A 12,262-nucleotide genomic window follows, 5' to 3' on the forward strand; every position below is an offset into this window, starting at 1 on the left:
CCAATAAGCTTAGTTGCGTGGAACATTCGTGGTGCAAATAATAAGGAATTCAAAAGAAATTTCATAGACCTCATCAACACTCACAATCCTTGTATGGTTGCTCTCCTCGAAACAAAGATGACAGACCATACGTCTCTCCGAGATGAATTCCATTTCTCCGACATGCTTCAAGTACCTGTCATAGGCCATGCAGGCAAAATTGCTATTCTTTGGTTTGACAATCTAGTCACTATCAACCAAATCGGTAATTCTCACCAGGAAATTCATGCCATGCTTCAGGTAACTCCAAATTATAATCCCTTTATTATTAGCATTGTTATGCCAGTACCTCCCTTAGTACTCATATAAATCTCTGGAATAACCTTCGTACTATAGCTGATACATATACGGGCCCTTGGCTTATGTGCGAAGATTTTAACGAAATCTTAACTCAAAATGAAAAGTGGGGAGGCAGACCTATAAATCCTACCAGCTCCTCACTTTTCCGTTCATTATCAACTATTGCAATTTAATTGATCTAGGATTCAAAGGGGCCAAATATACTTAGACCAACTCTAGGATTAATTCTAATGGCCTAATCCTCGAAAGGCTAGACCGATGCCTAGCTAACACCCTTTGGGTAAACCAATACCCCAACACAACTATCACACACCTCCCATATACATACGCGGATCATACTCCAATACTTCTTAACCTTAAAAAACCCTATCACCTCCCCAAATTAAAATTGTTCAGTCTTGAAACGTACAAGTGCTATCATCCCGAATTTGATAACATAGTCAGAGATGCTTGGCATACAAATAGTATTCCTGATGCCACTACTTGTTTCCAGCAAAAAGCTTCAGATTGGGCTAAAACAACTTTTGGCAACAATAATAAGAAAAAACAAAGAATCATTGCTAGACTTAAAGGAATACAAGTCTCCCCATGTTACCCTAGCAGCCACTTCCTCCGCTTACTAGAAAACGACCTTATTAAAGATTATAATGACCTGCTGAAAATTGAAGAGGATTATTAAAAAAATTCGCTCACTCATTAACTGGCTCAATGATGGAGATGTTAATACAGTATTTTCATCTTTGTGTAGTAAACCGTAGAAGAAACAATAAAATTGTTGTCTTCAAGGATAGTGAGGGCAACCGGATCAATAATCCGGCATAAATATTAAACCACACATATGCCTACTTCCAGAAAGCCTTTCACACTAATCACATAGAAACACCCTTAAAAGATATCATTGCCTCCCCCACCTCCTTTGACAACACATACCTTACAATCCTAGACCGACCCCTACAAGATTCAAAATTACCCGCGCTATTTTTTCTTTCAAACCGTTTAAAGCACCAGGCCCTGATGGTATTCACCCTTTTTTATCAAAAGTATTGGCATATAGTTAAGAACTCTATTTTTACTTATTGCTGGGAAATCTTTGAAAGCCTTTCCATACCTGAGACACTGAACTCAACCTACATCTACCTAATACCTAAATTTCACAATGCAAACAACCTCAAAAATTTTCGACTCATAGGTCTTTGCAATACTATCTATAAGGTCGTTACTAAGATTATTGTTAACAGATTCAAACCCTTCCTTGACAAACTGATATGGCCCTACCAATACAGTTTTCTCCAAGGCAGACTCACTAGTGATAATGCTATTATTATTCAAGATTATTAACCATTTTCAGAAAATCAAAGGGCGCCAAGGTAAAGTACTTTGACCTTGAAAAAGCCTTCGATAGACTCGAATGGTCTTTCATCTACAGAACCCTTCTTTTCTTCAAATTTTCTCCACGAATCACTAAGCTTATCATGAGCTGCGTTAGTACCTCAAGAATTGCAATCTTGGTCAATGGGTCAAAAACTAACTTTTTCAATCCATTTAGGGGCATCAGATAGGGTGACCTGATGTCACCTTACCTCTTCATCCTCTGCATGGAACTTCTCTCAAAATACATCAATCACCAAGTTAACATTGGACTCTAGGATCCAATTAAACTTATTCCTTCTGGACCCTTATTATCCCATCTATTCTATGTTGATGATCTCACCCTTGCGGCAAATGCAAATTTGAAATCGATCTAATCAATAAAGCATTGCCTCCAATTCTTCTCTCAAATCTCCGGTCAAAGAATCAATATCAAACAAATCCAAAATTATTTTCTCAAAAATTTGCGATAACCCTACAAGAAATAATCTAGCCAATATCCTCAACTTTAAAATAAGTGAAAACTTTGGCAAATACTTAGGATTTTATATTCTTACACATAAGCCAAAACCTTCTGACCTCCGTTACATCATTGATAATATGAATTCTAAACTGGCCAACTGGAAAATCAACTTTCTATCTATAGCAGGGCGAACTACTCTGACTAGATCAATCCTTAACTCCATCTCAAACCATTCTATACAATATATAGCTCTCCATGCCTCAATTCTCAAACAAATTGATAAAATCCAACGAAACTTCATTTGAGGAACAACTAATTTAAAAAAGAAAATCTACTATATTAAGTGGGGTACCATGACCTCACCAAAAAAAGCCGGAGGCTTAGGACTTAGGAGAGCATTAGATAAGAACAAAGCTTCTCTGGCTAACCTTGTCTGACGGCTATTAGCCAACCCAGGTTTCATTTGAGCAACCACTCTCATTAGCTAATGCAGTAATAAAAGAAAGCACACCTCATACTCTTTCATATGGAGTAATATTCTAACTGGTGGGACACCTGTGTAAAGGGTCTCACATGGATAATTGGTCCGGGCAATATTAGCAGCATAGATTCCAAATCTACCCTCCCCCCCGAACACAGTTGTCCAAGGGCCCAAAAACCAAAACGAATCTTCCCTAAAAGTCAGTAATCGGTGGTCCAATGATCACTGGGACCTCTTAAAAATATCTTTCGAGCTCCCCCCACATATTATCATTAGGATCCTTTCTATAAACAAGCCCAACACTGAATGCTCTAAAGATATTCAGCGGGCTATTCTCTACCAACTCACTCTACAAAATAATCTCTCCCCAACCTCTCAATAACTATAATTATAACTGGATTTGGAAGCTTAATACTCTTAATAAAATAAAATTCTTCCTATGGCAATGTTCTCATAATCATCTCCCAACAAAAAGTTACCTTCATCACATTGGTATGAATGTAGACACCACCTGCTCAGTTTGCAAAGGGGTGGAGGAAACTATTACTCATATCTTTTTTGAGTGTCCTATAGCACAAACGTTTTGGAATGAGGTTCCCCCTAATATTCTCCTATTAAATTTTGACGATGCTCACTGGCTCTCTACTCTTCAAAAAGCTAACATCAGCACTGACCATATGGGTATATCATGGCTAGAGTTCTTTCCATTTGCTATTTGGCACATGTGGCTAAATAGAAATCATAACTCCTTCGACAATCTTTGGAACAACCTTTCCGTTAATACTATTTTGACGCGTTCCATGGAATATAAGTATTGTACCAACTCTACATTTCAAAATCCTCTAACCTCAGTTATCACTGTCGACTGGTATCTCCCTCACACCACTGCCTTGAAACTCAACATTGATAGAGTTTTTACAGGAAAATACAAAAAAGGTGGTATTGGTGGCATTTTTCGGAATCATCAGGGAGACTGGAAACTAGGATACTATATCGCTACTTTTGGTCTCACACCAACTCATATGGAATTACTTGCCCTCGAATCGGGTTTACAACTTGTGTGTGACACAAACCTCCCCAGCTTGGAAATCGAAACTGATGCCACTGATATATTTTACCTAATTGATCAAAATAACTGTTCTATTTATGCTAACATTATTAATGAGTGCAGGTCATTACTGAAGAGACTGGGGAATCCGATGATCCAGCATAACTTTCGTAAAGGTAACAAGGTGGCTCACTTTTTGGTGACTGAAGGATCAAAGCAACCAAACATCAACTTCTTGATAACCTTGCACCAACCATCTACAAAGTTTTTAAAGCTACTATGTGATGACAAAATTGGTGCAACTACTACTAGACTTGTTTCTATGAATGTACTAATTAAACTAGCAGAACTTGGGAATCCTAATTTAGTTGTTCTACTAGTACTAGTAGCTATGATAGTTAGAATACTGGCAACTCCCTTGGGGAATCATCCTTATGTAGCTACGCTTGTTAATGAATGATAAACTTCGTCTTTCTACTAAAAAAAAACTTTATATCTTGTTTGATCGAGCTTCTTTTTGGCCAATTTTTTTTTAAAGTTGAGTTGTTTGGCTAAGCTTTTAGAAGGAAAAAAAATGCTTATGAATAAAGGGAGAAACAGCTTTCTAAAAGCAAAAGGAAATAATTTTCTTTGCAAAAACACTTTTTTGAAAATTACTTGTGGGAAAATACACTTAGAAACTTTTTTAAAGCTTAGCTAAATACTAATTATTGCTTAAAAGTCCTTTTTAAATTAATTAATTAAACATAAATTGCTTCTATTTTTTAAAAAGTATTCTTTTAAAATATTTTTGAAAACAAAGTAATTTTAGAAGTTTAGCCAAATAGTTCTATTTGAAAAGTTGAGAACGTAGAAAGAGGAAGAGGGGCAATATCGCCGCCGCCCCCACTGCCACAAATTAAGGCGCGACCCCTGCTTTGGTGGAATGGTAGGCAAAGGGTTTAAAATTCCTATGCGACTAAAATGTACGTGTCCCGTCTTTGTAGAAATTAAATTTAATCTCTAGCTTTATTTGGACAAAAAGTCAATAAATGCGATGCATGTTCTATGGCTCGGGAAAGTAATTGTTGTCGGCTCTTCTTTAGCCCCTCAGTCCATTTCTCTTCTTTCCGTCTGTTTTTAGCCATGGCAGCAGTGGCGAATTTAGGGACGGAAGGGTTCACCGGAAAAAATTACACTGGATATATAAGGTAAAATTTATTTTTTACTTTTATATATTATGTTTTAAACCCTTTAAAACAATTCAAAAGTATAATTTAGTGGTCAAGGAAATTTAAAATCTTCATAAGATCATAGGTTCAACTCTCACTAGCTACAAATTTTTTTGTGGAGATTCATGCTGCCTCCGCCGCTGATGGCAGCACTTCATGTTATATACATAAAAGCTATGCAACACAACATTTCGTAAATAACGCTGATTTTAGTTGGTCCCCATCTTGTTAAAAACATATACGCTGATTTTAAATACTTTTATTTGCTTTTTGGGTATCTTAGCTTCTTTGGTCTAGCTTAAATCTAGATGACTTCTATTTTATCTTTTCGAACTGTAATTTTTAATTTGTAAGAACTAGCCATAATAAAAAGGAAATACTATTAACTTCTTTTACTTTCCTTCTGAGTTTGTCGAATTCGGAACTAGTTTTATAATAATAGAATTAACGTTTTTGCACCGCATTCGAAAAATATTGTAAATAATTTAAAATATGAACGGAGAGACTGATCGACAGGTTGAATATCTTCCCCTGTCATGATTAAATAACTAAAATGAGTGTGTGATGCACGGTTGCCGACGGTAGATGTGAAAGAATTATGAAAGAGAAATTTCCATAAACCATTTACTAAATTACTTCCTATAGCTAAATTACTTTCTATATTTTCATTTTTAGTTGTTATAGATTGCATTCGATATATTTTTGTTATTGTATTCATGAATACAGTAGCAAAACTCGGCGGAAAACAAGGGAGTCCAGCTAAGCAGAGAAGGTATTCGTGACCTGTATTCGCGAGCTATATTCGTGAATACAGTAACGGAATTTACGAAAAAAAAGGTCTTCAATTGTTTAAAAACGGAAAGTGAATCAATTAACGTGATAGACTCCTAATATGACTCAACAAACTCAATTATAACACACAAAATTTGTATTTCCAGTTATAAAAAAGTTTCTCAACAAAAAAATACCTCAAAAACAGAGCAATCTTCAGAGATTCAATCCATCCTTTCTTTTTTTAGTGGTATCTTTACTAAAATATTTTTTAGTGGTATCTTTACAAATAGATTTATATATTGAAATTATATAATTACATTGAATACAGTTAAATACATAAAAATACATGAAGTATAACAGGTCATCTATAGTGCAAAATCATATGAATACATACTGCAGATACACTTGAATACATATATACATCTGAATACATAAATTAGATTTATTAAAAAAAAATATATGAATACATTCATAGAATACAGTGAGATACATTGAAATACAATGAAAAAAAGATAGTGAATACAATAAAATACATGAAATACAACGAGATACATTGAAATACAATGAAAAAAAAGGTAACAGACTCTTTAAGTTCCTCCGTCCCCAATCCACTGATACTCGGGTTGCCGCCACGTAGGGCGTCGCTGCCGGTTAAATGAAGACAGTTGTTGAAGAGCACCAATTTAAAGGATCAAACGGAAACTAGCGACAGAACTTCTTCAGATCTAACAAGGCAAACATGAACAATCAATACAAAATCTAAGAAAAATTTAGAATGTGTAACACAACTGTGTGAAAGAAATCGCCGGCCGGAAGAGGGGGTTAGAGGGTGACACAACAAGGAATGGGGGAAGTGGTCGCAGGCCGGATCTGTCGTTGGCGGAACACAGCCCCTGCTAGGATTTCTAAAAGCAGGGGAGGAAAAAACTGGGGGGAGGGGGGGAGAGAAGAAAGAGGAAAGAGAAAGGAGAGAGGGAGCGAGAAAAATAATGCACATCATATTTAATGGCTTAAAAATAGGAAGTAGCTATAAATAAATATTTTGCTATAAAAATTAAAAGATAGTTATAAGAAATAATTTTTTAAAAGAGTATTTATTTATAATAAATAAGATATTAACTTTTGTTATAAGAGGTAAAATTTTCAATTATGAAAGCTGAATTTTTGGGCTTGTTAACTCATTAATTTGACTGGCTCATTTACACATGAGATGGGCCAAGTGTCTAGCAAGAGGGACATGGGGTTCGGCAGGTTGGGGAACTGTCACATGCAAGATGGGCAAGATAATGGAAGATTACTAGTATTAAGTTTTACGTTTAATTCCACCTAACAAATGTGGTTATTTCTGTAATTGTGGTAATTCATTAAATGTGTATTACGATTTGGCATAAGGTACAAACAAATGTATTGTTTACCCTAAAAATTGAAAAACAATTAAACTTATAATATGATTTTAAGGATATGTGATTTCACCTAATACAAATTGATAAATGTAAAGATAAGTAATGCAAATTGAAAATAATACAAAGCAAACTAGCATTTGGACAGAACCCTCGAGCTCGGACACCCTCGAGCTAGTTATGCAAGAATAGTTAAAGGAACAATAAGCTCATGAACAAGAAAGTAAGCTGAAAAATATTATATTGCTTTGATATTCGTGAATATAGTTCTCTACAAATGATGGGGATTCCTCTTTATATAGTAGAGGAGTCCTAATTATGATATAACTCTAATTACAGAAGTAAATCTCATGATTAACCTAAACAACCGCCATTGATCTAATCTGTTCTGGAATTTTTGACCAGTTACGGATATCTCGCTTTTCATTATTGCGCTTCGTTCGGAGTCTATCATATATGGTTTCAATCGTTGTTGGCCTCGATCTCTACGAGCACCTCGATTCTCGAGCTTGATACTTTATCTTAGTGCTCTGACCTGATCCATTATGAGACTCACCCTCGACGTGATTCCCTGGTCTTCGATTAAATGGCAGAATCGGACAAGTCCTTTTTTACCCGTATACAAATAGTCCCTTCGTTTCTTGGAGTGTAAGGAGAAGAAGTGAATTGAGCCTTCGATTTTATGTCTCGACCAGTTATGACATCACCCTTGTGACGTAAGCGATAGAAACAACTGATCGCGTCGATACAGTTCCCAAGATCATTAATGAACGTCAATTGATGGTCGACCATTAGTGCCTCTGAACCGTCGTCGTAAATCCTTAAATAGGTCTCCCTATCACTTCTTAAACTTTTACTTTGAATTTTTCTTGCACCAATCTTCAAAACCCCTCTGAGTTTTTCAAGTCTTTCTGCAATTCTTCAAAATTCTTCATATCCAATTAAGCCTCTCCGTTCTTGCATAGTTTCTAGGCCTCGTTACCAACCTTTCTTCAAACTACAAATCTCATCTTCTTCTTTCTCTAAATCCATATAAAAATGATAAAAACATCCAAAACTATTCCTCAAAAGGAAAAGGATTCTTTATAGCAACTGACCGGTGATAAAATACCGGTGGAGTCGTGCCCTGAGGAATGCGTTTCCGAGATGGGGTGCGATCTTTCTTCCAACTTCAAAGTCGAGAAAACTTCTTCTGTCCATGGCCTGTGTGAGCCGATGACTAGGTACATGTGCTCGATAACTTAGAGCGACCTCGAGCAGGTCAAGGAAGACTGCCATTGGGAGAAGAAATAGGAGGTAATTCCGTCTCACGGGGAAGACAATACTCCCCGCGTGGAAGGGTTTCTAAGTGTTTACATTTATCCTTTCACGTTGGGCCCTGCCAATCTCATTATCATCGACTTCTGCCGCCAATACCAAATAACCCTAGGCCAAATCCACCCTTTCTTTGGCAGATTGTCATTTTGCTTCGACTTTTCGCGAGCAAAAAAAGAAGGGACGCCTTTCATTCTTGACCACCTCATTAGGCTGTATAGGCCCCTTCTTTTTCGAGGTGGGTTGATGAAGATTCAGCGTCGGGCCACCAAGGTGTTGTTCTCAAGCATAGACGAGGATAAGGATCGAGGGTAGATGGGTCGGTTTGTTCGAGTAAAAACATCCAACCTAATTCCAATCGAGAAGATGCCATTTCCCGAGAAGTGGAATATGGAGCATAAGTTTGATCCTTCCTTTGAATTTTATTCACTATTTTGTTTCCTTTACTTCTTTTACCGACATCCTTTTTCGTGATGTAGCGGTCGCTTGGATGCTTGGTGTAATTCCGGACCTCGAGAGCTGGGTTCGGACCCTAGCTTCGACCTCCTCGTATGCTGAGCGCTCGTAGCGCGATTTAGCAAGGGGCCGATGGAAGGCCAAAAATCACGGTAAGCCTTTTCTTCACGTATCTGATGGCTTTAAAATGTTTTCCCTTTTATGCTTACTTGATTTCATTTCATATAAGCATTGGGAAAGATGCCGTCATGAGGCCCCCGTCCGGGGAGGAGGAGGTTCCGCCCCCGATCCCAAAACCATCTAAGGAGAATAAAAGAAAAAAGCTCTCGCCCTTCGAGACTCCAAATCCTAAAAAGAGCAAGGCTCGTAAGTCGAAGAATGACACCGTTGCTCTGTCTGCCGATGTAGCTCTGCGACTATGAGATGAAGAAAAGGAAAAAGAAGATGCCGACTATGAGCTGGTGGCTCGAAAGAGGGGCACCGAGGTCCCAAAGGTCGCAGAGCCGTTGATGATCGAAGAGTTTCAACCTTGGACCGAGGAGGTCTCGATAGGTGGCCCGAGCAAAGTCCTCGAGTCCTCGGGGGTTGAAAATACCTCCCGCCGTGATGAGCAATCAGCGGATGTGCATGAAGGGGCCGGTTCTGAGGCCCTTCGGAATGAAGAGAATGCCCCAAGTGACTTGCTTGGGGCAATAAACGTTGATGATTTGCCATTCCTCCCCTCATTTTCCGAGGGGCAAATTCAAGAAGCCTAGCCATGGAGACCCCCGATGTGGGAATGGCCCACGAGGGAGAGGACTTTTTCCACGGTTGCTTCGCGAGAGTCGAAGATGCTTCCGATCTTGATGCATCAATCATTTTCGATGAGGCTCAGCGACTCCTGAGCCAGGTAGACTTCAGCTCCTGTTATTAGTTTTATGTTTGCCTTTTTTTCCTTTTGCCTGATTTCCTTTCTTTCTCTATAGGCCATGACGCTTCATCGGGAAGCGTTTTCCAAATCCCGGGCCGAGCTAAACTGGTGTGAAGCCGATCTCAAAAGGCTCACGGAGGAGAGATATACCCTCAAACTCTTTAGTGGGCAAAAAGAAGAGGAGATCAAGGATCTTCGAGCTAAACTGGCTAAAGCTCACAAAGAGCAGACTGACCTGATCAAACAGGTAATGAAGAGTTTTCTTAGAAGTTCGATGTATCAATTCGGGGATGACGACTAATACTTTGATCCTGCAGGTTCAACAGAAGGTCGAGAAGATCGAGCAGCTTCACGAGGAGGCCAAGATGAAGGAGGCAGAGACTTTGGGGTGGAAGCAGAACATGGACCACCTCGCCTCGAAGAAAGATACTGCTTGAGCCCAGCTATCTTTAGCTGAGTATCAACTCTAAGGCATGAAGGAGGAGAGCTTGGCCCAAGCCAAGAAAATTGAGGAGCTCGAGACTCGGTTGGCCGCTGAGCTTGCAAAGGCCACATCTGAGGTAGGAAGAATAAAGGCTGAATCTGAGGTGATGGTGGTTGTCTATCGAGCTGATGCTGAAGTTGCTCAACTTCGAGAAAAGGCAGCGGCTGACATAGCCCAGACTCGATCATACTGGTTCGTTGAGTATTCCAAGCTTCAATCTCGAAGAGAGACTCTCGAGGAGATGCATGCTCGTGGCTTCTACGTTGCCGCCGATATCGAGAACGCGAAAATACTTGAGGCCGATGCTAGAGCGCTGCTTTCTTTCGATGATGATGACTCCGAGAGCACGAGCGGATCCGAGAACGGAGAAGATGAAGATAAGGCTCTCGGGGAAGATTAGGCACTTAGAATTTTTTCTTCTTTTTTGAATTTTTTGTGTAAGACCTTGAGTGGTCTTTGTAAATATTATTGCATATATGAAAGATGTTACACCCTATGTTTTCGTATGTTAGAGTATCCGTAAATCAATTGATGTAAGCTCAGAAATGAGATCAACTTTAAAAGTACGTAAAGTAAGTTAATCCTTTAATAATGGAGGTTACAAATCTTTATGATCATGAATAATGAGTACCAAAAGGGTTGGAAAGCTTAGGCGCTAAATGAATTAAAGAAAATAAGTTTCGTCGAATGTCGACAAGTTTGGAATGTTATAACCTATACTTTTGGGGTGAGACAAGGGTGATTAACATGATGATGAGTTTATTTTATGAGTTAGTTTAGTCGTGTTTATGTTTTTAAGTCAAGCAAGTTGTGAAACAAAAGTTGGAAAAGGTCATCACAAGTTACATTCAAAAATGAGTTGAAACTTAGGTTAAACGTAGCTGAGCTTTTCTCCCAACATACTTTGAATCAAGGGATGATCTACATATGAAATTTAATATCTATGAGTCTAGTTTTCAACTCATTAAACCGTTTATCAATACGATCTCGGAGTATAGAAATATTCGCATTTTCGCGAGACCGCGCAGCTAGTAGGTGACAAGTAGGTGCATCACCTACTTGCCAAAAAGAGAGGCCTCAACTAAGCCGGTCAAGAGGGGACTTTTAAGGGATTATAAACTCAGTTATTTCACCTATCTTTCAGACAAAGAAAACCTAATTGAACCCCTGCAACTCCTCCCCAAAAATCCCACACAAACCCTAGGGTATTCCGGGTGTTACGACGTGATTCTAGTGTTGAAAAATCCGGACAGCTTGCTAGTTTCTCTTTCTCCTTCTTGTAGCCGTGTTGAGGAACTTATTTTTGATGAAAAAGGGCCAGGTTTTGTGGGTTATACTCAGTACAAGGTAAGTTTATGCTTCTCCTTCCATTATCTATGCGTTTGCGAGTTGTAACTCGATCATAAAGAATAGACCAAGCTAGTTTCGAAAGAATGGTATGTTGTTTGTTCTTGTGTAATGGTTGGCTGGTTGTAAACTTATTTTTAAGTTGAATTCATGGCTGGTTTATTGGATAAGAGGTATAACGATGTACTTTTGGTTATATTTCCCAATTTGAAAGAAAAGACAAGTCGAAACGTGTTTAAGTAAACTGAAAAATTATTTTTGAGTTGATGAACTTGAGGGAATATTTTTGGGCTGTTTCGTGTTGATATTGGGTTGTCTCTTTTACTACTATTTTTATGGAGTTGAGAGGAGGAAGGTTGTGGAGAAACACCACATAATGTCAAGGTTGTTTGTTGGTCGTTCGTTGTAACATTTTCGGGTTGGTTGACACTATTATGGTTGTCGTGTTGTGTATGAAGTGATAGGGGTATGTTGGTCTGTTTGTGATTGTTTTGATAGTGTGAAGTCATATATATAGGGGAGGTTCTGTCCGTTTCATTGTAAAATAGGTTGTGGTCGATACATAATAGTTACGACGCTTAAACGATAACGAGAGTGTCATTTCTCTTATTGTAGACTAAGGAGCTGTGAAATTACATAGCTTGAGGTTGGGAAGAATATACAAGGT

The sequence above is a fragment of the Nicotiana tabacum genome, chromosome 3, assembly GCF_000715075.1.
Source record: "Nicotiana tabacum cultivar K326 chromosome 3, ASM71507v2, whole genome shotgun sequence".
NCBI lineage: Eukaryota > Viridiplantae > Streptophyta > Magnoliopsida > Solanales > Solanaceae > Nicotiana > Nicotiana tabacum.